This window comes from Nycticebus coucang, chromosome 8 (assembly GCF_027406575.1).
Source record: "Nycticebus coucang isolate mNycCou1 chromosome 8, mNycCou1.pri, whole genome shotgun sequence".
NCBI lineage: Eukaryota > Metazoa > Chordata > Mammalia > Primates > Lorisidae > Nycticebus > Nycticebus coucang.
The window spans coordinates 102,638,947-102,666,910 of NC_069787.1; the positions used below are offsets into that span (position 1 = coordinate 102,638,947).

Consider the following 27,964-nt stretch of genomic DNA (forward strand, 5'->3'; position numbering starts at 1 on the left):
AGCAGCACCTGGGAACTTGTTAGAAAAGCAAATTCTCAGGCCCCAGGTAGAGCTAATGATCAGAAACTCTGAAGGTGAGGCCCACCTATCTATGTTTCAACAAGCCCTTTAGGTGATTGTTCTTTTATTTTTTGAAATGGGATCTTGCTATATTGCCCAGGCTGATCTCAAACTCCTATCCTTAAGTGGTTGGGATTACAAGTAGAAGTTACCACACCTGGCCTCTGTAGGTGATTCCAATGGACACTCAAGTTTAAGGACACCTGATTTAGTCCAATCTGACCACATTATTAGATTCACCTGGAAACTTAGGGGGTTTTTGTTGTTTTAATCATGCCTGGATCAAACTAATTGAATCAGAATCTCAGAGCAGAGCACAGAGACTGGTTATTCAAACGTGCAACCAGGGTTGAGACAGAACTACTGGCCTAGAGCACTGCTTCTCTAACCAAATGCAGACCATGACTTGAGTTAAGACCCAGGAGTCTAAATGGATGATGCTGGTACTGCTGATCTACAGCCTCCACTTTGAATAAAGAGGGTCTACCTTTCTGGTTTCCTTGGACTGTCAGCTTCAACTAACATCTGTGTGTTAATACCACCACATCCTGAACTCCTGAGCTGTAAGAAATGTTTCCCACCCACATCTCAAACTCAACACTTCCCAAATTGACTTCATCCTGTCTACCCTGCCCCAAATTTCACTTACCCTGTACATTCACTATCTCAATGAGTTAGTCTGGTCACCCAAACCAGGCAAGACCCTGTCCTAACCCCAAAGTAGGATGGGGTTTTAAAAAGACATTGTCTTAAAAGGGCAACCTAAATCCCCAGGCTCTTGCCCTTTCCCCTTACTGAAAACTCTAGCCCCCTGCAAAGGATACTCCCACCCCTCATATTTGTGAGGTCCCCAAGAGAGGCTTTGAATATGCTGTTATAACTTTGGGGGCTCTGCCACTACTCAGGATGAAGACAAAACAAAACATCATTGGATAGGAGAATGAAAGGGTCCTAGGAGACCTAGTAGGGGGAAGAGAGTAGAGTTTTGAGAACTTTCCTGAGTTTATTCAAACTCCCTGCTGCATTACGGCTAATGTGTTTGCACAAAAGCATGTCAGATCGGACTCCGGGATCTGCAGGGTTTCTATGGACTGGCTGCAGATGGCCCAGCCCCGATAACTCTGAGAGAGCAGCAGTGAGGGCTGAATAGCCAGTGCACCTGGCCTTAGTTCCACTGAGTCCCCAGCACCAACAGCCAATCTGCGTACAAGTTTAGAGGCCACATCGTCAGGGCACCCATCTCCAGGGGTTCTTGACCTAGTCTCCATTTCTGCCAAAACATGGTGGCCACAGGCTTCTATGACTTGAGGAGAAAAATGCAATGGCCAGAATAAAGCTTGGTAGCTTAGTTCACTCCCCAGGTGAACATGAATGGAAGCACAGAGAGGACCCTCACTTCTATGACCTGAATACAATTTATTAATGCAGCCCAAATTGTGTCCCCTCAGTCTCACCTCCTGTCACCTCTGATTAACTTTGTTACCTGTAAATTGCATTCAGGCAAGGTCTTCCCCACCTTGCACTTGTACAATCGATGCTTTGGCATCTACATGTAGCAGTTCACATAATCTCTGTTAACTTCCACCTTTGGTTCAACCCCCATTCAAGCCTATCAAAATCATTTTGAACCACTTATGCAGGGGTCCTCACACTGCGGCCCGCGGGCCACATGAGGCTGTGTGATTGTGTTTGTTCCCGTTTTGTTTTTTTACTTCAAAATAAGATATGTGCAGTGTGCATAGGAATTTGTCCATAGTTGTTTTTTTTTAAACTATAGTCCGGTCCTCCAACGGTCTGAGGGACAGGGAATTGGCCCCCTGTTTAAAAAAGTTTGAGGATGCCTGCACTAATGTATCCTCGGTTCTAGATTTTTTTTCCAACTTTCTATTATCTCAAATTCAACAAGCATGTCTAAGGCATGTAGATATAAAGAAACTCTGGACTCAGGAGTCAAGAAGCTATGCATCTGTCTTACCTTCTACATGACTGTGGGAACATGATGCTAAGATGACCTCTATAGTCCCCGCCAGCTCAAAATTCTACACATTCAGGCCTTTGAAGAAATCCTCTTGGTTTAAAACCTACCTCTTCCACTTAGATGACATATGACCTTGAACAAGCAACATAACCTTCCTGTGCAACAGTTTCTTCACCTATAAAATAAGTGATATTATATCAGTATAATTACATAAGCACAAAATTATTCTATATAAGCTTATATTGTGTGTTACATAGTCTCTATTATTTCTAAGTATATGTAATATATAAGTATATAAATATATAATTATAGGTACATCTAAGCATAAAGTCTATAATAACAGTATCTGCCTCATGATGCTAGGAGAATTGAATGAATTCACGTAAAGCGTTCAGCATATGCTTGGCATATAATTAACTGGTCAGTGAATGCTAGCTATTTTGTTCAAGACAAGCAATTAGTTAAAGAAAAAAAATTAACCTGAAAAGTACCAGGAGAGAATAAGATTGAATCCAAGACTGAATTCTATAAAAGTCCTCTAGAAATATGTTGACTAGATGCCCTGTTTTTGAGAGACAATCCTGGTTAACTCCTGCTGTCCCAGCCTAATTCTTAACAGGGCCAGACACAGAAATACACCCCTCAGATACTCACTCAAGGAAGGATTTGCTGCCCCCTATACCTGACATTCTACAGCTTCTATGTCCCTCAGGACCACTTCAGCCTCTGAGCCCAAATCACCCTGGCCAATAACCGTGCAAGTTAGTACAAGGGTCCAAGACTCTTCTAATGGTCAGTATTTGCTCCAGAGCTTCCCAGACTGGCGGTGTGTGCTGTGGTTTCACAGGGGCCCCTGTCCGATCCCACTTCTTCCTCTTTTATTTATTTATTTCTTTGGCAGGTGTTCTTGCTCAATAAACAGTTTGCCCTCCTAGCTCCTCCTCAGCGTCTGCATCCCAAAGACCTCAGCTGACACGTTTTCTTTCACTCTCAGAAATGAATGATAAATTAGACGTTCACTCTATCAGAAGACTTTTAACATTGCCCCCCACAACCACTTCAACCCTCACAACTCCCCCGATGGTATTATTATGTCATCCTAAACTCTGAGAAAATGTGAGATGGCAAAGTCTTAGATGTGCCCAAGCCTGGCTCACAAAGTATGTCTTTTCCCCAGAGCCATGAGCCATCTTCCTGGGAGATGGCTCTAGAACAGAGGTCCTCAACCTGTGGGTCGTGACCCACAGGAACTGTATTGAAGGGCCGTGAAGGGCTGTGGCTTCAGGAAGGTTGAGAACCATGTTCTAGAAGCTCTGACCTAACTCTGAGGTTAATTTGGCAAAACTCAGTGAATCCACGTTGAGTTCTAATAATCACAGGATCTTTCCTAAGGTTTTCCCTACTCCCTATAGGGATTGTTCTGCCTTCTGCATCTGTGGCCTCAGTTCACATCGCCTGTTTCTCTCCACAGGTGTCTGTGGTTTGTGCTCCCTGCTGGAAGCTCTCACTACCTCTTTCTCCCTCTCTGGCCTCAGTGCCCTACCTGCATCTCGTGGTCCTGCCTTGGGGAGAAAGTGTGTAGTTGAGGTCTCCTGGATTCACAGCCCAGCCTTACAGAGCTTCCTTCTTCTGGTTAACATTTCTCCACCTCCCTTCCCCTGAGACCCTGGACCCCCCTCCTCCACCCTGTCCTCACAGTCCACCCCTCCTCCTGAGCTTACCTGCCCTTCTGCTGGTCCAGAACTCAGGGTCCAGATCAGCCCTGGTGCCTCCTGGCGAGGCCTTGCCTGACCTCACAACAGTCACAGTGACTGATAACAACAGACCTAGTCCAGCAATCACCACCTGGTTTCTCCCTTAGGCCACACACCCGACTGGGCAGTTTCTCCATGTTCTCTGAATTCCCAGCAGGCTCCTGTCAGAATGAGGCCCTGCACACACAGGGCAGCTGATCCCAATGGAAGAAAGGGCCAGGGGATGGGAGGGAAAGAAGGAAGTTTTCCTGTGTCCCAGAACTACCTCTGAGCACCTTTTCTTGATGGAGAGTGGGTGTGCAGGTGGCCCCTCCAAGACTCACAGCTTCCCTGTCCACATCCTAGTAGTGACCAGTGATGTCCTCCAGTCCCATCATACCCAGATCCCAGAGTAATGGCCTAGGGATCTAGGATCTTAGCGCCACCTGCTGGGAGAGGCTAAGCCACTACCAAGGCCTCTTAACTAGAGCATAGGGTGGAACAGGAGGGCTGGGCAGGTGAATGCCTCACTTCCTGCTCTGGGGAAATTGCCTGATGAATGTGACGGGTGGGGTTCAAACACCTCTGCTCCTTTTCTGAAGGCCTGGGTGTGTCTGTCTGTCTCTCTCTCTCTCTCTCTCTCTCTCTCTCTCGCTTATTTGCTATCCACAGAAAGTAAAGAAATTGTTTGTTTCTAACTTTTTCTCATTTGTTTATTTGTTGTGTTCTGTGGTCAGTGCCACTGTATGCCTGACGCGGGGTTGGGCATCTTAGCCTCAGGCTTCAGGGCCCAGAATCTAACTACTCTAAAAACATCTTAGATTCCTTCGTCCTTCCCTTCAATCTTAAATCACCTATTAGCAAGCACATCATGAGATATCTTGGCAGTAGAGCCTGAGAAAGTTGTCCTTAAATGACTATGGCTCAATAGTAATATTCATTCATTTATTTCACAAACATTTGTTTGGACACATATGTGCCAAGCACTGTGCTGACACCTGACATCTGAACAAAACAAACAAAACATCACCCCTGCACAGTCCAATGTCTGAGAGAGACATTGAACAAATAGAAACAAGTGTAAATTTATCATCACATATGGAGAAAAGTGCTTGGAAGGAAGATAATAGATTGCAAAGGACAAAGAATAACAGGATTGGCTGGTCAGGAAGGTCTCTTGATGCTAAGACCTAAGGAACAATCAGAGCAGAATGGAAGAAGATGGGGGATGGGACACTTGCCCTCCACATGTACTCCTCCATCCCAGCACACCCCCTCCTTCAACGTGCTCAGAACCCAGAGAAGAGAGTCTCTTCTACTGCCTGGGACACTCCCTTCTCTCTGCAAAGTGCTAATCTCAACCCAGGGGGAAAAAATTACTCCCAAACTGGGTTTTATGACATTACTTGACTTCATAGCATCCACAGAAGTGCGCCATCACGCCCGGGAGCCAGGGACTGCTGTACCACCACGGGAGCTGAGCTTCTAGGCAGGGGCTTTAGAATGGCTACATTAAGAGTGATTGTGGCAATAAACTTCTATCAGCCATCTGGAGCAGTTGTGTGCTCTCCAGGGCCAGGCGCTTGGTCGCTGATGGCCGCCAACAGATGTGGGCAGAAAGAGGCTCCCAGGGACAGGAGCAGGTGACTGTCTGGAATGGAGGTCACTTAGAGGGGGACTCCAGTGGTGGCCAGTCTTGGTGGCAGGGCACCAGAACACCCCTGCTGAAGAACTCTGGATGAATTCTGTTTCTATTTAAATATGATCCTTAAGAAAATGAGGGGTATTATCATATAGAAAATAACTTTCCTTTCCTTGAGTAAGTCTAAAAGGTACATAGGGAGGCATCTGGGATTAATAGGAAAACTCCCTCCTCATCCCCAGGATGTTCTCTGACTCTCCCACGAGGGGTGACATTATTTGTAGTCAAATAAACCTGTATCCAAACTCCAGCATGGTCACTTAATGGAGTGTGTGACCTTGGGACTTGCATAAAGTCTCTGAGCCTCTGTTTGCCCCTATAAAATGAATACAGTAACCTTCTCTCCCCGCTTCTGGGAAGATGAGATCAAATGGAGGCAGCAGAGCACCTCACCTGTTAGGCTCTAGCTGCTGCCTTGGCCATGGAGGACAGGGTTCAGCTGAGGCTGACTGGGGGTGAGGGAGAAGCACCAAGAGCCCTGGTGTCCCCTGGCCATTTCAGCTGCATCTGTCTCATAGGTAAGGGCCCAGTAGTTCTTTGGTCCATGTACTTCTCAAGAAAGCAGAATGTACTTTCATCCCCCATCTCATGAGAGTGAATTAACAGGAGCACAAACACAGGTGTCACTATGATTTATGAAGTAATTAATAAACAATTAAGGTATCTTGGAGCACAATTACACATTTTATTTCAGCTGCCTTGCATGGTGATGACTTGGCTTGCCCACAGTCAGTGTCAGGGACAGCACCTGGCCCGTGGTGGTAGGTGCTCTAGAAAGATTGTGTGGGCTTTATGTAAAGGCAGCATGCGGGGAGGATGCTGCCTGAGAGGCATCTGAGCTCCTGTCTTTACCATGTTAGGTCTCCATGTGGGCTCTGTACCAGCCTGGGGGTAGAGATGCCTCTCTGGGAGATCTGTTCACCCTAGCTCTGCCTGTCACTGCTATAGACACACTCTCAAAGCTGACATGAAGCCCTGCTTCCAACTAGGGCTGCCTGTCTGCGTCCTGCTCAGAAACAAGACCATCAGTCCCCTCCTTTCCTGGGTCAGTAGCTTCCCCAACACTGTAGCAAACAAGACCCCCTCCTTTTGTCCACCAGTCAGTTTACAGGGTTCCCTCTATTCAGGGGCACTGTCCAGGGACCCCACAGGCATCAGCTTCTCCCCGCATGAAGATCCATCTCCACCTCTTGTCTACTTATCTCCTAAACTTTGCTCCAACCCACCCACTCCACCCCACCGCCTCTAATGCTTTCTTGGTTTTAAGACAAGGACCTCAAGATAAAGATCAAAAGCTTAAACTAGCCTATATGCCATTCACAGCTCCCCCAGTCCATAGCAATTCACCAATCCCTCACCCATGATGTGGCCCCTGACCCCTCTTTGACCTGTGATTAACCTCTCTTGGTCACTCTGTGTGCCACCCTAGACACACTCTTCCCTAATCAGTCAACTCAACTCCTCCTGTCTCCTCTGATTTGCTGGGGCACTGCCTCACCCTACCCTCCCTGTCAGCCTCATCTCATTCATCTCCTGCTCACTCCTTTCAACAACCCAAATTCAAACCCATTGGTGAGAATTCAATTTCTAGGTCTCTTTTTCCAAGAATATTTCCCTGGCAAGTCTTCCCAAACTGACCTCTCCCACCCTGACCACTTCCAATGCCTGCATACAGTGCCAGCAAACACCATGCTTTGCCTTTGTTTTTGTTGCTCATTTGCTGTAGTTGATTATGGAGTAGGATGGCATTGAGGGCAATAGTGCAGCTTCCAGGGCCAGGCAGGCTTCAAGTCCTGGATCTGCCAATTGCTGATTATGTGACCTTAAGAAGTCATTTAAACTCTCTGCACTTTAGTCTCCCCATCTATAAAATGGGGATCATTACTTTGAATAATAATTGAGCTGAAGTGCTTAGCATAGTGGTTGACACATGGTAAATGCTCGATGAAAATTAGCTCTAATTCTCAATCTCTAATTAGAGTTTAAATATCACACAGGCAAAGACCAGTTCAAATCTATTTCAAACCTAGACAAGGTGGCACTCAAAAATCACTCCTTCTCTGGCTCCCATGTTGGCACTAATCTAAGTTTCTTTTTGTCCTTCCCTTTGAAACTCCAGTTTTAAGCATCTGTCTATAGCTGGCATCCCAGCCTCTATGGAAACTGTATCTCAGACATGCTTACACACACATTCATTGTTTACCTGAAATTTAATTTTAACTGGGTATTCTGTATTTTAATTTGCTAAGCCTGACAACCCTAGGTGGGAACTCTTTGGGGATAAACCTCTAGTCATCTAATATATGTCTTCTTTCTCTCATTGGGAAATTCCACCATAACCATATTTGTTTCCCTGGGGCTCTCTTATACTGACTTGAAATTATGCTTATTATGGCCAACTCGATTCTTTAGTAAACATGTCTAAATGCAAATAAGCATCTGTAAGCCCATCAATAGCTCTCCTGACATTCTCTCCATTCCCTACTCTTATGATTCCCTATCTTTACCCCACCAGGAACATACACATGCTCACAAAGGAAATAACTAATACGGAGGATGAGTGTCTACAATAATTTCTGAAGCCCCTTCCAGTTTTTGACCCTGCATGCGGACTTTGAGTTGAAAACTCACTGACGCCTTATATGTCCAAAAATGTGCTGGGAGAGTATCATTACCATGACTGAATATAGAATTCTTAGATCATAATTCTTTTCTTTCAATGTTTGCAAATGTTGTTCCATAGTCTTCTGGTTTCTACTTCTGCAAATAAGTCTAAAGGCCTTTCCTTTGTACATGACAAACTTTTTCCATCAACATCCTATAATGTTTTCTTTTTCTTTGGAGTTCAGCAATGCCACCTTGCTTCTGTTTGCAGTGATCCCAGAACACTTGGTGATCCTTTCTGTTCTCTGGATGTCTTTCTTCTGTCAGAAAGTATTTCTTCTATTATTTCTTTAATTATTATCTCTCTGTCTAATCTCCTAGAACCCCTGGTTTTTTGGATTAGAATTCTTAGTTATTAGCATTTTTCTCTTGACCTCCTCATCTTTATATTTTGTATCTTTGCTTTGTGAGCTATTTCTCCCATATGATCACCCAGAACACTAATTTGATCCCCAGCAGTGACCAGTCTCTTTCACGGTTTGCCTATCACATTTTTTAAGTTAAGAAATCACTTTTCGTTGTTGAAGAAAATCGATGTTGTTCTCTAGTTTTCCTTGAGAGATCTTAACTTTTATTCTAAAGCTCTCTTCTGCCTCATCATTTTGTTCTACCTCAGTAAAAGCCACCTGTTCCGGTTGTTTACTAAATTCCCTTAAGTGGGTGATGAGTTTTCTTTTTCTGCTCATGATTATATGTTCCCTGGGTACTCAGACAGCATGGGCTGTTTAGGGTGTCTTGAGCCAGTAGGCATCAGAAAGACTGTGGGGTTTTTGCCTCCTGGTGGACTGGCAGTGTATGAACCATCAAATAATCACCAACCCCCTCTCTGCAGGGGGAGAAGAAAGCAGCTCTATCTCACTGTTTTTTTGTTTTTGAGACAGAATCTCACTATGTCGCCCTTGGTAGAGTGCCGTGGTGTCACAGCTCACAGCAACCTCAAACTCTTGGGCTTAAGTAATTCTCTTGCCTCAGTCTCCCATAGCTGGGACTACAGGCACCCACCACAACACTCGGCTATTTTTTGCTGTTGTTGCAGTTGTCATTGTTGTGTAGCAGGCCTGGGCAGAGTTCGAACCCACCAGGCTCAGAGTATGTGGCTGACAGGTGCCGAGCCCACACTGTTCTTGATACTGGACCGAGTGGCAATCCTTTCTCTGAATGTCCCTCAGGCCCTCTTAGCAACCCGGCCTCTCAGGGAGTTATGAAATACCCATCTTCACCCCAATTTCTTAGAATGGGACCCTTCTCTACCTTAGTGACTCTGCCCTAACCTGGACTAAACTTTCAGCTTCACATCTGTCTTTAGGGTCACCAGAAGGCCCACTCTGCTTGACTCCACAGAGAGAATCATTATGGAAAAGGCCTGGAGACCATAGGGTTGGGGGCTCTCTACTTAGGAAACCAGATTCCCCCATTCTACACTATAAATATTACTTCTCTACACCTCCTTCATAGTCATGGAAAACTCATAGTTCCTCTGGAATAGCTGAGTGAGTGGCTCCTTTCAAAGCAGTTAGGGGAGAACAGGAAATCATCTGAGTTTAGAATCTAAAAACTTGGGTATGAGACCCAACTCTCAGCATTTTGCAAATGTTAAAGTGCTATGTCACCATGAGTTATCTCTGTAATCATAGTACTGAACAAGACTAATTCCTGGCCTGGTTCTGAGTGAGGCCCTTCCAGTATTTTCCCCAGTGGCAGATATTTTTCTACAAAGCACTCCACTCAAATTCTTTAGGGAAAGAAAACTATGATAAATCAAAGACTAAATAATAACAGCAGAGTCGACATCATATTTTCATAGCATGTTTATGAGGACATCATATGGAACAGAGCTAAAGGGCTTACTGAAGTCAGGATATTTTACGTCTATAGCTTTTGCCTTATCTTCCAGACCTGTCATTCTGACATTGGAGGAAATTAAGTTGGTCTGATGTGATTGGTTCCTTGCACAGTCACATTGGTTTTCATTCAGTACCCTCTGATTTTCTGGTATTTGTAAATTAATTATTGGATGGTTTGTTGTAACATCTTTCACAGGATAATAGTGCCTATCATAGCACATGAAATTTATAATATGATTTTGAGTTTCTTGACAAAATGTGCTCAGCAAATGTAAATTATTATTGTTAGCCTCTATCACATGTGTCAAATGATCAAACATAAGGATTAGTGCACAGGTGGGGCTCTCTGAGCAGGATGGCCTACTCATTGAAAGCTCCCTTGGGGAAGAGAAGCTACAAAAATTATGCCTATCTTCATCTAATTTGCAAAACACAACCACTTCTCCCTTTTTTCTTCCCTTTTCTCTCACTCCTTTGGTTGCACCTGTCTAGGAAATAATCATTCAGTGCAAAGACATTTTTTGGTCATACATGATCAGTTGACCCAAGCAAGATATGTAAAGTCTCTACCTTGCCTCAGTACCTGTCAATCCAGGGAGTCTGGAAACCAAAGCTAGGACTTCAAGTCCCAATCACAAACCACAAACAGAATTTTGTGACACCTCTGTTACAAAAGAGAAAAATAGCAGTCAAGGCAATGGAGTCCCAGACTCAATGCTCTAATTGCTAGCTGGAGCATGTCACATAGACTTTCAGGGTTTCACCTGTCCAGTGAAAGGATATGACTAGATGTCCTCAGAAGTCCTTTCAGAGAGTAGTTCTACTTGATATTATTAGCTTCTTAGTACACAGACATGGTAGATATTCTTAGTCCAAAGGAGAATCAGATTCTGTGAACATGATTAGAAAGCCTAATGACCACAATGTCTATTAGGAAATCTCATGGATTTAGCCAAGGGTAACCACAGGGATGAATCCCAGAAAATTTCAAAAACAGGTAGTGGAGGCCTTTGACGCTGCCCTCCCCATTCTTTGTTGGTTCTCTCTTCTTCCCCTTCAGGACCTGGGTGCCTTCCTATTGTCCCTGAAGACCCATGAAATTCCTGATTTATTATGTCTTCTTCAGGAAATGTTCACAGTTCATACCTCCAGTCGTAAAACTTACCTGTCCTGGTCCCTATGAAAAGATTTGATTAGTGATTCAAACTCATCAGGAAAACAAAATGGAAGTCATATGTATGGCTAATAATAGCTTATTGCTTTACATTCTAACTGAGAACATGAGGACCTTATGAACAAAGATTACTTGAACTGTGTGGCAGGGAAAGAGGTTTGGGAGCCTCTACAAGCACCCAAAAATCACCAGGCCAGTTGTAGACTTCCTGTTTTAATGTATAGCTCATCCTCTCACCAAAGGATGAGAGATAGAATGGCATTAAAAAGATACTCAAAACTGAAAATTTGGCTTGTTTGAAGTCAGAATGCCTGGCTGTGTTTGCCCCGCTTGTGCTGGAGATGATGTGAATGGATTAAGTGTAAGCATCTCTCCCTTTCTCAGGCATTTGGACCTCCAGGAAGTGGTAAGGTGGCATGATGAGCAGGAAGAGCTCTGGGATCTAGTTCTGTGAATGCCACTTCTGCACTGTGACTCCAGACAAGTCTCTTTTTCATCTAAGCCTGGCTTTGGTGCTGAAAATTATGGGAGCTGACCAGGGGGTCTCTAATGTCTCTTAAATACTGTGGTGCTCACCTTCACTTGTCTTCTCCAAGGTGAAGAGATTGCAATTTCTTTATCACCAAAAGATTATAGGATTAGGGAGATATCCGGTTGGCAACCACTATTCTTGCTGGCCACAGATGAAGTCTTTTGTTCTAGATACTCCCTTATACTTCTTTCAAAAGGATACATCCTTGTCTTTAGGGGCTGGTTCTTGCCAGATTCACTTCCAAGTAGCAGGCCAGCCCTTCCTCTAAGCAGCACTTTGGAATGTAAAATAAAGGTTTGTTCTGTTATTTTCCACCACCAACCTACATTCTGGAGTAGTGAAGACTGGCTGTTTCGTTTGGAGATGTGGTATGCATCCTAATGGCCTCAGCATTCTCACCAGGGTAGGTGTCACCTTCACAACTCAAATTCAGCCAAAATTTGCAAGCTAATCAGATGGAAAGGTGTCTCTAATCACACAGCAGGAGGCTCAGTCTGAGCTGTAGAGCTTCCCTGTCCCAGACCCTCTGCCCACTGAGCTAAAACACAGTCCAACAGACCATCTGCCAGTCACCCCACCAACAGCTCCAGGTATGCCACAGTGAAAAGAGTGCCCTGTGGCATTCCTAGAGGTCTTCAACAGAAAGAAAAGTGTTGAATGATTTCTAAAGGAGTCAGAAATTCTTAGTTCAGGAGTAACTATGAGATGTACAAGCTAGTCACTTAAGCTCTCTATGCTTCAGTTTCCTTTCCTATGATATAGGTAATAACACCTGCCTTGCCTTTTGCAAGGATCAACTGAGGTGACAGATGTAAAATAAAACACCTTGTAAAACAAGACTCTTTGGGGGCAATGGTAGCATAATTGTCAAAAATTTGCTTCCAAGTAGAACTTCCTTCCCCATTCTCTAGAAATCTAACCTGAGTTCCAGGGTAGGACCTGGCCATATGTATTCTGAAAAGGTTCCCAGAAGATTCTGGCCCGCACAGCCCTGCCATGTGCTACACAGATGTGACAGGCAATTGATAGGATGTGAGCTCCTCTTCTAATCAATATCTGGGTGACTCTGGATATAGAACCAAGGAATTATGAAGAGTTATAAATCTCAGGGACAGGATCCTGGCCCCATAAACCTTGAGAGGCCACTGGGTTTATGGGGTTAAACCTAAGAACAAACCTAGATTGGGGCAGGTTAAAATCAAAATGATTGAGTCAAGGACCATATCTAAGGTGAGATAGCAGCATAGATACCCCGAGCTAGAATGGGTTACCAATGAAAACACATAACTGTCAGGACTCTCTAGATTTCTCCTTCTCTTATTACCTTGCCCAAGATTGATAAAATCAGGCATTGGCATTCAAGGTCCTAAAACAAAAGTCTATTTACTAAAATTCAATGGTCAGAACCACTGTCCTAGTCCTGGGGATGATGCTCCTGCAGTGCAGACATAGGGGATACAGCAGAATAACCACTTCTGGGATAATCACCAATGCCAGGGCCTCCCATTTTAGTCCCCCAGAGAGAATATCAAAAACTGAGTCCTCCAACCCTACTGGGCTCTCTGAATCCCCTTCCTAATGTCAGAGATGCCTGGGAGTCAACAGCCAGCCAACTCGAGATCAGTGATGCCACTCACCCCCAGATCTTGAATGCTCAACTATTGTTCACATAGACTAATAAATACCAGCCTACTCATGCTTGCCCATATTCAGATGCACATTAACCTAATGCAAGAGCCATGACAGCCACTCCACATATCAAAGGTCCTACAAACACTTGAGCACCACTGATGGTGAATATATTACTAATACTGTCCAGCCAAAGCTTGCATGTAAAATATCTTGATGGCAGTTCTTAAATAGCCTTGAATCTTTGACATTTCTTCTATTTTAAGGTGGAGTCTATACTCCCTCTCCTTGAATCTGGACAAACTTATGACTGCTTCAACCAGTAGATCATGGTAGAAGAGACACTGTATGACTTCTAAGGCTGGGTCAGAAAGGGATATGCAGCTTCCACTTGTATCTTGTGCTTCCTTTTTAATTTTTTTTTACCAGGCCCAGGTAAGGCTCAAACTCACCACTTCTGGTTTATGGGGCCAATGCTTTGACTACTGAGCTATAGCACCCAGCTCACTTGGATCTCATAGAATACTCACTTTGAGGGAGGCCAAGCATTATTCAACTACCCTGAAATCCCAATGCTGGAGAGATCACATTTGGGCACTCTGGCTGACAGCCCCAGCTGAGCTCATAGGCAACAGGCAGCACCAAATGCAACCATGTGAGTGAGCCAGCTTGGCTGTCCGCTCTCATCAAGACTTCAAATGATTCCAGCCCAAGCCAACTTCTGACAGTAATCATATCAGAGACACTATGGGAAGAACTGCCCAGCCAAGCCCTTCCCAAATTATTGCTCTGAAAAATTGTGAAAAAAATTAAATGAGGTTTTTAAGTTGATAAGTTTTAAAATAAGTTGTTACATGACAAAAGTAAGCAAAACATCCTCTAATTCTAATTTTTTTTTAATTGTGGTGGTAAATATGAAGGTTGCTCAGATCATGTGATCCCAACACAGGTAGGCACTCTTATAATCTGTGGATGGAAATAAAACTTGGTAAATCTTAACTGAAAGCAATTTTAACAACACCTAGGGTTTTAAACATGCGTGTCCTTTGACATCTTGATTGCAATTGTAGGAATCTGCTCTAGTAGACCGAGTACAGATATACACAAAGAATGTCTGAATCAGCTATGAGGATGCTGATTAGTGTCATGTGTAATAACAAAACATTGGGAGGGGCGGAGACAAGATGGCTGACTGAAACCACCTTTCCGCAGAGGTGCCCATCCAGAAGGAGAGTTAAAGGACAGAAATTTAGCAAGTAACCTGGTGGATTAGAGCTACATCAAAAGAGAAGGGTGAAGAACACACATCAACCCCACAGAGGCGAGCTGCAACCCCAAGGAGACAAACAAAAGGTACAAAATCCATCACCAAGCAGACAGGAATCCCCTCCCCCATGACAACAGCTCAGAGTGCCCCACAAACAAATGAGCAGAGTTCAAAGGTCCTCCCACTACACTCTACGGGAGAGACCCTCTAAAACTTGGACCTACCTCCCCTACTAGGGTGCCATGGCGTTCTCCTGCCAGGCATAAAACTGTATAAAACTATATATGTTCTCTACCTTCAATTCTGAGCTCCCAGCACTCCCCTCCACTCTCACTCTGAGGTCTGGAGGCCTGTCCCCCAGAAGTCCAGATTCTTGGGTGATTTCTCAAGGGCTATGGACAGGGCCTAGACTGCAGCTGGTCAATGTTGATTCTGCGGCACAGGAGTGAGGAGAGGACAGTCGGCAGAGAGGGAATCACTCGGGAGCGGTGGTGCCCCAAGGCACAGAGCAGCAGCCATTTTTGGCAACAATAGGACTGACTCCAAGATATTCCGAAGCCACATACCCTGTCTTCCTGGGCAACCAGAGGAGGCTGGGCATCTTCTCAGGTGGCAACTACTGCTGAACAAATCTGGGACAGAAATGCAGGCCCCGTGAGTAAAGGGTTTGCCTGAAGTGGTACCGGCCTGGGTGGAGCGCAGGGACTAGAAAATGCACACGCAGAACTGGGAAATTCCCAGGGCAGGGCTGACCCAGAGGACTGCACATCTTAGGTCACAAGTCTAACCTCAGTAAATTTAAAGGAATAGAAATTATTCCTTGCATCATCATGGACCACCATGGAATAAAAGTTGAACTCAGTAACAACAGGAATCTGCATACTCTTACAAAAACATGGAAATTAAATAACATTATGCTGAATGACAGCTGGGTCAGACATGAGATTAAGAAGGAAATTCCCAAATTTTTGGAACAAAACGACAATGAAGACATGAATTATTAGAACCTCTGGGATACCGCAATGGCAGGCCTAAGTGGGAAATTTATAGCACTGCAAGCCTTCCTCAAGAGAATGGAAAGAGAGGAAGTTAACAACGTAATGGGACATCTCAAGCAACTGGAAAAGGAAGAACATTCCAACCCCAAAACCAGTAGAAGAAAAGAAATAACCAAAATTAGAGAAGAATTAAATGAAATTGAAAACAAAAGAATTATACAACAGATCAATAAATCAAAAAGTTGGTTTTTTGAAAAGTTCAATAAAATAGATAAACCTTTGACCAACCTAACCAAGAAAAAAAGAGTAAAATCTCTAATCTCATCAATCAGAAATGACAAAGATGAAATAACAACAGACTCCTCAGAAATTAAAAAAAATCCTTAATGAATATTACAAAAAACTTTATTCTCAGAAATATGAAAATCTGAAGAAAATTGACCAATACTTGGAAGCACATCACTTTCCAAGACTTAGCCAGTATCAAGTGAAAATGTTTTTTGTTTTTTTTTTTTGTAGAGACAGAGTCTCACTTTATAGGCCTCGGTAGAGTGCCATGGCCTCACCCAGCTCACAGCAACCTCCAACTCCTGGGCCCAAGCGATTCTCTTGCCTCAGCCTCCCGAGTAGCTGGGACTACAGGTGCCCGCCACAACACCCGGCTATTTTTTGGTTGCAGTTTTGGCCAGGGCCGGGTTTGAACCCGCCACCCTCGGTATATGGGGCCGGCACCCTACCGACTGAGCCACAGGCACCGCCCTCAAGTGAAAATGTTGAACAGGCCCATATCAAGTTCTGAAATAGCATCAACCATACAAAATCTCTCTAAAAAGAAAAGCCCAGGACCAGATGGCTTCACGTCAGAATTCTACCAGACCTTTTTTTTTTTTTTTTTTGCCCAACATATTTTTTTATTATTAAATCATAGCTGTGTACATTAATGCGATCATGGGGCACCATACACAGGCTTTGGAGACTGTTTGACACATTTTCATCATACTGGTTAACATAGCCTTCTGGCATTTTCTTAGTTATTGTGTTAAGACATTTATATTCTACATTTAGTAAGTTTCACATGTACCTTTGTAAGATGCACCGTAGGAGTGGTCCCACAAATTACCCTCCCTCCACCCAGCCTCCCCCCCCCCTTGCCCCCTTCCCCACATTCTCAGGTTATAACTGGGTTATAGCTTTCATACAAAAGCCATAAATTAGTTTCATAGTAGGGCTGAGTACATTGGGTACTTTTTCTTCCATTCTTGAGATACTTTACTAAGAAGAATATGTTCCAGCTCCATCCATGTAAACATGAAAGAGGTAAAGTCTCCATCTTTTTTAAGGCTGCATAATATTCCATGGTGTACATATACTACAATTTATTAATCCATTCGTGGATTGATGGGCAATTGGGCTTTCTCCATGATTTAGCAATTATGAATTGGGATGCAATAAACATTCTGATACAAATACCTTTGTTATGATGTGATTTTTGGTCTTCTGGATATATGCCTAGTAGAGTAATTATAGGATTGAATGGCAGATCTATTTTTAGGTCTCTAAGTGTTCTCCAAACATCTTTCCAAAAGGAATGTACTAATTTGCATTCCCACCAGCAGGTTAAAAGTGTTCCCAACATCTCTGGTCTTGGAATTTTGTGACATGGGCTAATCTTACTGGAGTTAGATGATATCTCAAAGTAGTTTTGATTTGCATTTCTCTGATGATTAAAGATGATGAGCATTTTTTCATGTCTGTAGGCAGTGCGCCTGTCTTCTTCAGAGAAGTTTCTCTTCAAGTCCCTTGCCCAGCATGTGATGGGATCACTTATTCTTTTCTTGCTTATACGTTTCAGTTCTCTGTGGATTCTGGTTATTAAACCTTTGTCAGAGACATAACCTGCAAATATCTTCTCCCATTCCGAGGGCTGTCTGCTTGCTTTACTTACTGTGTTCTTGGCTGTGCAGAAGCTTTTTAGTTTGATCAGGTCCCAGTAGTGTATTACTGAAGCTGCTTCAATTGCCCGGGGGTTTCTTCTCATAAAATACTCACCCAGACAGATTTCTTCAAGGGTTTTCCCTGCACTCTCTTCTAGTATTTTTATAGTTTCCTGTCTTAAGTTTAAATCTTTAATCCAGTGAGAGTCTATCTTAGTTAATGGTGAAAGGTGTGGGTCCAGTTTCAATCTTCTACAGGTTGCCAGCCAGTTCACCCAGCACCATTTGTTAAATAGGGAATCTTTTCCCCACTGAATGTTTTTAATTGGCTTGTCAAGATCAAATAGCTGTAAGTAACTGGGTTCATCTCTTGGTTCTCTATTCTGTTCCAGACATCTACCTCTCTGTTTCTGTACCAGTACCATGCTGTTTTGGTCACTATCAATTTACAGTATAGTCTAAGATCTGATAGCATGATTCCTCCTGCTTTGTTTTTATTTCTGAGTAATGTCTTGGCTATTTGAGGTTTTCTCTGATTCCATATAAAACAAAGTATTATTTTTTCAAGATATTTAAAGTATGACAGTAGAGCTTTAATAGGGATTGCATTAAAATTGTATATTGCTTTGGGTAATATGGACATTTTAACAATGTCGATTCTTCCCAACCAATAGCATGGTATGTTTTTCCATTTGTTAACATTTTCAACTATTTCTTTTCTTAGAGTTTCATAGTTCTCTTTATAGAGATCCTTCACGTCCTTTGCTAGATTAAACTCCCAAATATTTCATCTTCTTTGGCACTACTGTGAATGGAACAGAGTCCTTAACTGTTTTTTTCAGCTTGACTATTGTTAGTATATATAAAGGTGACTGATTTATGAATGTTGATTTTGTAATCTGAGGCGCTGCTGTATTCCTTGATCACTTCTAAGAGTTTTGAAGTAGAATCCCTGGTGTTTCCCAGATATACGAACATATCATCTGTGAAGAGGGAAAGTTTGATCTCTTCTAACCCTATCTGGATACCCTTGATCGCCTTTTCTTCCCTAATTGCGGTGGCTAAAACTTCCATTACAATGTTAAAGAGCAGTGGAGACAATGGGCAGCCTTGTCTGGTTCCTGATCTGAGTGGAAATGATTTCAATTATTTAACTCCATTCAATGCGATATTGGCTGTGGGTTTGCTGTAGATGGCCTCTATCAGTTTAAGAAATGTCCCTTCTATACCAATTTTCTTAAGTGTTCTGATCATGAAGGGATGCTGGATATTATCAAAAGCTTTTTCTGCATCAATTGAGAAAATCATATGGTCTTTGTTTTTTAATTTGTTTATGTGTTGAATTATATTTATAGATTTACATATATTGAACCAGCCTTGAGACCCTGGGATAAAACAGACTTGGTCATGATGTATAATTTGTTTGATGTGTTGCTGGATTCTGTTTGTTAGGATCTTGTTGAATATTTTTGCATCTATATTCATAGTGATATCAGTCTATAATTTTCTTTTCTTATTGAGTCTTTTCCTGGTTTGGGGATCAGGGTGATGTTTCCTTCATTGAACGTGTTGGGTAAGTCTTCCTTCTTTTTCTACATTTTGGAACAGGTTGAGTAATATAGGTACTAGTTCCTCTTTAAAGGTTTGCTAGAATTCTGATGTGAAGCCATGTGGTCCTGGTTTTTCTTTTTAGAGAGATTTTGTATGGTTGATGCTATTTCAGAACTTGATATGGGCCTATTCAACACTTCCAATTGATTCTGGCTAAGTCTTGGATGGTGACGTACTTCCAAGTATTGGTCAATTTCCTTCAGATTTTCATATTTCTGAGAATAACGTTTCTTATAGTATTCATTAAGGATTTTTTGAATTTCTGAGGAGTCTGTTGTTATTTCGTCTTTGTCGTTTCTGATTGATGAGATTAGAGATTTTACTCTTTTTTTCCTGGTTAGGTTGGCCAAAGGTTTATCTGTGTTATTGACCTTTTCAAAAAACCAACTTTTTGATTTATTGATCTGTTGTATAATTCTTTTGTTTTCAATTTCATTTAATTCTTCTCTAATTTTGGTTATTCTTTTCTTCTACTGGTTTTGGGGTTGGAATGTTCTTCCTTTTCCAGTTGCTTGAGATGTCCCATTACGTTGTTAACTTCCTCTCTTTCCATTCTCTTGAGGAAGGCTTGCAGTGCTATAAATTTCCCTCTTAGGACTGCCATTGCGATATCCCAGGGGTTCTGATAATTCGTGTCTTCATGTCGTTTTGTTCCAAAAATTTGGGAATTTCCTTCTTAATCTCATGTCTGACCCAGCTGTCATTCAGCATAATGTTATTTAATTTCCATGTTTTTGTAAGAGTATGCAGATTCCTGTTGTTACTGAGTTCAACTTTTATTCCATGGTGGTCCAGGATGATGCAAGGAATAATTTCTATTCCTTTTAGTATACTGAGGTTAGACTTATGACCTAAGATGTGATCAATTTTGGAGTATGTTCTATGGGCTGATGAGAAGTATGTGTATTCAGTTTTGTTGGGATGAAATGTTCTGTAGATGTCTGTTAAATCCAAATGTTGGATGGTTAGGTTTAAATCTAAAATTTCTTTGCTCAGCTTCTTATTGGAGGATCTATCCAACACTGCCAAGGAGTGTTGAAATCTCCGACTATTATGGAGCTGGAGGAAATGAAGTTGCTCATGTCTGTTAGAGTTTCTCTTATAAATTGAGGTACATTCTGGTTGGGTGCATAAATATTAATAATTGAAATCTCATCATATTGACTATAACCCTTAAAAAATGTGAAGTGACCATTCTTATCCTTCCTTACTTTTGTTGGTTTAAAGCCTATTGTGTCTGCAAATAGAATTGCAACACCTGCTTTTTTCTGATTACCATTTGCCTGAAATATGGACAACCATCCTTTCAACCTGTGTCTAAATTTATCTTTTAAGGTAATATGTGACTCTTGTATGCAGCAAATATCTGGCCTGAGTTTTTGTATCCAGTCAGCTAACCTGTGCCTCTTTAGAGGACAGTTTAAGCCATTCACATTAATGGAGAATATTGATAAGTCAGGTAAAATTTTGGGTATCGAGTTCTTCAAGAGTCCACTGGGCATTTTTAATCCTTTTGCAACTGTGGAAGTTGGAGTTTCATCAAAACTTTCTGAGTGAGTTCACTTTTGTGGTAGAGGATTGGGCTGGTCATTATGGAGGATAGGTCTGAGAATATCCTGAAAAGCTGGTTTGGTTATGACAAATTTCTTCAACATATGAATGTCATTAAAGTATTTAATTTTCGTATCATAAATGAAACTCAGTTTAGCTGGATACAGGATCCGGGATTGAAAGTTATTTTGCTTTAGGAGATTAAAAGTCGATGACCACCCTCTTCTGTCTTGAAAAGTTTCAGCAGAGAGATCTGCAGTCATTCTAATATTCTTGCCTTTGTAGGTAATGGATTTCTTACATCTGGCTGCTTTGAGAATTTTCTCCTTCATATTAACTTTAGTGAAGTTAATTATGATATGCCTGGGGGATGTCTTACTATGATTGAGTCGTGCTGGGGTTTTGAAACTGTCTGCTATTTGAATTTCAGAATCTCTTGGCATGTCTGGAAAATTCTCATTCATAATTTCATGGAGAAGGGCCTCTGTGCCTTGTGAGGCCACTTCATCACTTTCAGGGATTCCAATGAGGTGGATATTAACCTTCTTCGAATTATCCCAGAGCTCTCTGAGAGAATGATCCATTTTTGCTCTCCATTTCTTTTCCTCTTTGAGAGTTTGGGAGCATTCAAAGGCTTTGTCTTCAATGTCAGAAATCCTTTCTTCTGCTTGCTCCACTTTGTTACTGAGGGATTCTACTGTATTTTTCAGATCTTTGCGGACTGAAAATTCTTGCTTCAGTGCATCAAAATCTTTGGTGGTTTTGTCTTTAAATTCGTTAAATTCTTGAAACAACTTTTGAATTTCTCCTCGAATTTCTAATTCCAAATTTTCCTCCATTCTATTAATCTTGTTTGCAATCCAAATTCTGAATTTGATTTCTGACATCTCAGCCAGTTGTTTATGAATGGGATCTTCAGTTACATCTGCCGTATCTATTGGGTGGGGGGGTGATCTATTCTGGTTATTCATGTTACCGGAGTTTTTCCGCTGATTCTGCCCCATGATTGTTTTGCACCATTTGATTTTTCCCCTGGAGCTTGGTCGAGGACCCGTACAGTGCTATCGCCTGAGAAACTGGGGACCTGTTTGGTGTGTTGGGGCTAAGTGGTTCTGTCTTATTTTCAGCTGGTCTCTGTTAGACCCTAGTGAAACAGTTACTCTGGGTTGAAGTCTCAACTGTGGGAAATACCAGCAATTAAGTCACCCCATCCCCCATAGGCAACAATTGGAAAATAAAAATCAAACCTTCCTACAACCACGCACTCAGGGCACCACCTGAATAGTCCTCGGGTGATTGGTTCAGTTCAAAAAGTCCAAATTGATTGTCTCAGTCAGCACCTGTCTCAGGTGGGAGAGTTTAAAAGGTCTCTGGCAACTGAATCGCATGAGTCTGGTGACTACTCAGATATGGCTTGCTCTGGTGCTCCGTCGAGTCAGGAGGACCCACCCATCAAATAGATCAGTCTGGGAAGGTTGATGCCTCCTTATCCACCTTGCACCTCTGTCACACCCAGTCACAGATAGCCCCGCAGGGCTGTGACTCAGTTGCCTGTAGTGAACAGATACTCCAGGGGTTTTCACCTGCCTGAATCACAAGGAAATCTATTTCTGCTCAGCCAGGCCACTGAGCTCTGCCTCTATCTAGCAGGGGGAGGTGAGGCCTGACAACCTCGGGTACTTGATGGAGGCTGGGGGGTGTTCACTCAGTTCCAGCCCCATCCCTGATTGATGTTACTGACAGAACAGAACAGAACAACTTTACAGGAAATTTTTTCTGTTCCTGCTAAATTTCCCTGCAGAAGAGAAGCTGTTTTGAGTTCCCAGAGCCTGCGCCTCAGGCCCTGTCTTTGCTCCTACAGATTTGTATTCAGTTATCTGTCAGTTCTAGCCACCTGTCTTCCTTTGTCTATAGGCTGACTATCACCTGAGGGCCAGGTGCATCTTAGGCTCAGTAAAGTGGTCCTCTGAGTCAACCCCACCCTGGGAAATTCCCAGTTCTGTGCATGCATTTCTAATACCCACGCTCCACCCAGGCCGGTACTGCCTCAGGCAAACCCTTTACTCACGGGGCCTGCGTTTCCATCCCAGATCTGTTCCATGGTGGTTGCCACCTGAGTAGATGCCCGGCCTCCTCTGTTTACCCAGGGAGACAGGGGGTGTGGCTTCAGAATATCCGGGAGTGAGTCCCATTGTTGCCAAAAGACAGCTTCTGCTCTGCGTCTCGGGGCACTGCCACTCCAGTGTCATTCCCTCTCAGCCAACAGTCCTCTCCTCACTCCCGTGCTTTAGAGTCAGCACTGACCAGCTGCAGTTTAGGCCCTGTCCACACCCCTTGAGAAATCACCCAAGAATCTGGACTCCTGGAGCACAGGCCTCCAGACCTCACAGTGAGAGTGGAGGGGAGTGCTGGGAGCTCAGAGTTGCAGGTAGAGAATATATACAGTTTTATACAGTGTTATGCCTGGCAGGAGAACATCATGGCACCCTAGTATGGGAGGTAGGTCCAGTTTTCAGAGGGTCTCTTTTGTGGAGTGTAGTTGGAGGACCTTTGAACTCTGCTTGTTTGTTTGTGGGGCACTCCGAGCCATTCTCTTGGAGAGGGGACTCCGGTCCACTTGATGATGGATTTAGTACCTTTTGTTTTTCTCCTTGGGGTTGCAGCTCACCTCAGCAGAGTTGATGTGTGTTCTTCAACCTTCTCTCTTGGTGCAGCTCTAATCCACCAGGTTACTTGCTAAATTTCTGTCCTTTAACTCTCCTTCTGGACGGCAACCTCCAGGAAGGCAAATGGAAAGTACAGAGGGAGGAAGATGAACTGTGGCAAAGCCTTTGTCATATGATAGTGACCTCCCGGGCTCACCCAGCATGAGGGCATATATGTGGCTCACCCTCAGCGGCCAGTCTGGGTTTCTCTATGGGAAAGTGGAGAGCAGCTCATGAAGCTTCTCTGCCTCAGCATCACTGTACACTGCTCCACATACAGTACATGCAACCTCTACCAAACGATTAAAGAGGAACTAGTACCTATATTAGTCAACCTGTTCCAAAATGTAGAAAAAGAAGGAAAACTACCCAACACGTTCTATGAAGCAAACATCACCCTGATTTCAAACCAGGAAAAGACCCAACAAGAAAAGAAAATTATACACCAATATTACTGATGAATATAGATGCAAAAATATTCAACAAGATCCTAACAAACAGAATCTGGCAACACATCAAACAAATTATACATCATGACCAAGTCGGTTTTATCCCAGGGTCTCAAGGCTGGTTCAATATCTATAAATCTATAAGTATAATTCAGCACAAACATAAACAAATTAAAAAACAAAGACCATATGATTCTCTCAATTGATGCAGAAAAAGCTTTTGATAATATCCAGCATCCCTTCATGATCAGAACACTTAAGAAAATTGGTATAGAAGGGACATTTCTTAAACTGATAGAGGCCATCTACAGCAAACCCACAGCCAATATCGCATTGAATGGAGTTAAATAATTGAAATCATTTCCACTCAGATCAGGAACCAGACAAGGCTGCCCATTGTCTCCACTGCTCTTTAACATTGTAATGGAAGTTTTAGCCACCGCAATTAGGGAAGAAAAGGCGATCAAGGGTATCCATATAGGGTCAGGAGAGATCAAAATTTCGCTCATTGCAGATGATATGATTGTATATCTGGAAAACACCAGGGACTCTACTACAAAACTCTTAGAAGTGATCAAGGAATACAGCAGCGCCTCAGATTACAAAATCAACATTCATAAATCAGTCACCTTTATATATACTAACAATAGTAAAGCTGAAAAAAGTTAAGGACTCTATTCCATTCACAGTAGTGCCAAAGAAGATGAAATATTTGGGAGTTTATCTAACAAAGGACGTGAAAGATCCCTATAAAGAGAACTATGAAACTCTAAGAAAGAAATAGTTGAAAATGTTAACAAATGGAAAAACGTACCATGCTCATGGCTGGGAAGAATCAACATTGTTAAAATGTCCATATTACCCAAAGCAATATACAATTTTAATGCAATCCCTATTAAAGCTCTACTGTCATACTTTAAATATCTTGAAAAAATAATACTTTGTTTTATATGGAATCAGAGAAAACCTCAAATAGCCAAGACATTACTCAGAAATAAAAACAAAGCAGGAGGAATCATGCTATCAGATCTTAGACTATACTGTAAATTGATAGTGACCAAAACAGCATGGTACTGGTACAGAAACAGAGAGGTAGATGTCTGGAACAGAATAGAGAACCAAGAGATGAACCCAGTTACTTACAGCTATTTGATCTTGACAAGCCAATTAAAAACATTCAGTGGGGAAAAGATTCCCTATTTAACAAATGGTGCTGGGTGAACTGGCTGGCAACCTGTAGAAGACTGAAACTGGACCCACACCTTTCACCATTAACTAAGATAGACTCTCACTGGATTAAAGATTTAAACTTAAGACAGGAAACTATAAAAATACTAGAAGAGAGTGCAGGGAAAACCCTTGAAGAAATCTGTCTGGGTGAGTATTTTATGAGAAGAAACCCCCGGGCAATTGAAGCAGCTTCAGTAATACACTACTGGGACCTGATCAAACTAAAAAGCTTCTGCACAGCCAAGAACACAGTAAGTAAAGCAAGCAGACAGCCCTCGGAATGGGAGAAGATATTTGCAGGTTATGTCTCTGACAAAGGTTTAATAACCAGAATCCACAGAGAACTGAAACGTATAAGCAAGAAAAGAATAAGTGATCCCATCACATGCTGGGCAAGGGACTTGAAGAGAAACTTCTCTGAAGAAGACAGGCGCACTGCCTACAGACATGAAAAAATGCTCATCATCTTTAATCATCAGAGAAATGCAAATCAAAACTACTTTGAGATATCATCTAACTCCAGTAAGATTAGCCCATGTCACAAAATTCCAAGACCAGAGATGTTAGCATAGATGTGGAGAAAAGGGAACACTTCTAACCTGCTGGTGGCAATGCAAATTAATACATTCCTTTTGGAAAGATGTTTGGAGAACACTTAGAGACCTAAAAATAGATCTGCCATTCAATCCTATAATTCCTCTATTAGGAAAATACCCAGAAGACTAAAAATCACATTATAACAAAGGTATTTGTACCAGAATGTTTATTGCATCCCAATTCATAATTGCTAATTCATGGAGAAAGTCCAAGTGCCCATCGATCCACGAATGGATTAATAAATTGTGGTATATGTACACCATGGAATATTATGCAGCCTTAAAGAAAGATGGAGACTTTACCTCTTTGATGTTTACATGGATGGAGTTGGAACATATTCTTCTTAGTAAAGTATCTCAAGAATGGAAGAAAAAGTATCCAATGTACTCAGCCCTACTGTGAAACTAATTTATGGCTTTCACATGAAAGCTATAACTCAGTTATAACCTAAGAATAGGGAGAAGGGAGAGACGGAGGGGAGAGAGGGGGGAGGATGGGCAGAGGGATGGTGATTGGTGGGATTACACCTGTGGTGCATCTTACAAGGGTACATGTGAAACTTAGTAAATGTAGAATGTAAATGTCTTAACACTATAACTAAGAAAATGCCAGGAAGGCTATGTTAACCAGTGTGATGAAAATGTGTCGAATAGTCTCTAAAACCAGTGTATGGTGCCCCATGATTGCATTAATGTACACAGCAATGATTTAATAATAATAATAATAAAACATTGGGAAGGACCTAAACATCCCACTGAGGCATTCGTTAAATAAACTATGATATGGTCACATAAGAAAATAAGTTTATACTGGGAAAGTCTAAAGTTCCTAGTGGACAATAAAGAAAGTAAGGCCTGCAGAGGAGGAAAAAGAGCAGAGCTGAACAAAAAACTGGAGATCCAGAAATTGAAGATAGGAAACCAAAAGTTAAAAGGGAGATAGAAGTAGAAACTTCAAGATCAAGAGCTATCCAGCCTTGAAGGACCAAATGACGGCCATCCCTGTATCACTATGAACAGAGGGTGAGATCCCATTGTGCAGTTTACTATAGACCCTCAGGGGAGTGGCCACTAAGTGTGTGGGGTGGGAGGAGCTTGAGTGGGGCCCCTGAGTAGGAGTTTCTAGATTCTCCTTGAGGACTTGCATCAGCAAAATCAGGCTCTAGGGCTGTGCTTTCCAAAATGGGGCCCACTAGCCACATGACTTATCTAAATTTAGATTAATTAAAATCAAATACAGTTTAAAAATCAATTCCATCACACTACCACATTCCAAGTGGCTAATGGTTATCATATTGAACAGAGCAAAATAGGACATTTTCATCATTGCAGAAAACTTTCTGATGACAAACACTGCTCTAGAGAATTGCTCAGCTTGGGCTCTTAGATTTCTAGAAAGCCCGCAATAAACGTGTAAAGAAGTCAACAGGCCAGTTGAAACCCAACTCTCATACTTATCAGATGTGAGATGTTGGACCCACTACTTGAGACGCCCTGAGTTTGTTTTCTTATCCACAAAATGGAAATAATAACAGCTATCTCATAGGGTGGTAATAAAAATAAAATGATACAAAGAGTGCAAATCACCACATCAGAGCTTACACATAGTGGGTGCTCAAAAATCACTAGCTACTATACTAATGAGGATACACGAAGTCTTTCCAAGGCCATCTCAGAATATCCAAACCAGCCAGACCTACTCAGAACCCAGGAACCTTTGTTTCCAAACTTAGCCTAAAAACAAAATGCTTAAGCTTTAGCCTTTCCTAAGTTTCTTTAAAGGTTGCCTGGCCTCACACCAATGTAAGCCTGAGATGATGAGCACCTGATAAGCAGGTCAGAGACACCCAGGAGCCATCATTCCTCCCAGCAGCAGAGACTCTCTTGGGCCATCCTGGAGATGAAGAAACTGGGGCTCAGTGAGGTTATCAGTGGTACAGCTGGAACTCAAATCAGGTCTCATACGTTCCCTGTCACCTGCTAAAATGCTTAACCACAGCAGCATTCAGGAAGCTTTCTGAATCACAGTCTAAACTCCGCCTTGGGCAGGACAAACCTGTCAAGAGAGATGAGAGGAGACTGGAAGCCTCACCTTGGGAGCTTGCTGTGAGCCATAGGGGGTTATACAGAGGACATGGAAAGCACTCCCAGACATTACTTACCAAGGCAAGCAAAAGAGGAACAGAACACACAGCTTGAGGAAATGGAATCGGGTGTCCCCTCCAATTGGGATTGAGTATCGACCTCTACAAAGAGGAACAAGGAAGAATTGACTTCCAGGGGAGGGGAGCAAGTTTAAACACAAGC

At 42.5% G+C, this 27,964-nt stretch overlaps 1 long non-coding RNA gene across 1 annotated transcript in view; it reads right to left on the reverse strand.

Annotated features, from left to right (window-relative positions):
- Positions 1 to 2,141: 2,141 nt before the first annotated feature.
- The window catches only part of LOC128592716 (uncharacterized), a 34,534-nt gene continuing 8,711 nt past the window's right edge, over positions 2,142 to 27,964 (reverse strand). Inside the window, exons 2-5 of the long non-coding RNA XR_008381985.1 lie at positions 27,820 to 27,903; positions 27,635 to 27,713; positions 27,483 to 27,551; positions 2,142 to 2,213 (exon numbers count right to left, since the gene is read on the reverse strand). This is a non-coding gene — a long non-coding RNA (uncharacterized LOC128592716). The remainder of the gene's footprint in view (positions 2,214 to 27,482; positions 27,552 to 27,634; positions 27,714 to 27,819; positions 27,904 to 27,964) is intronic.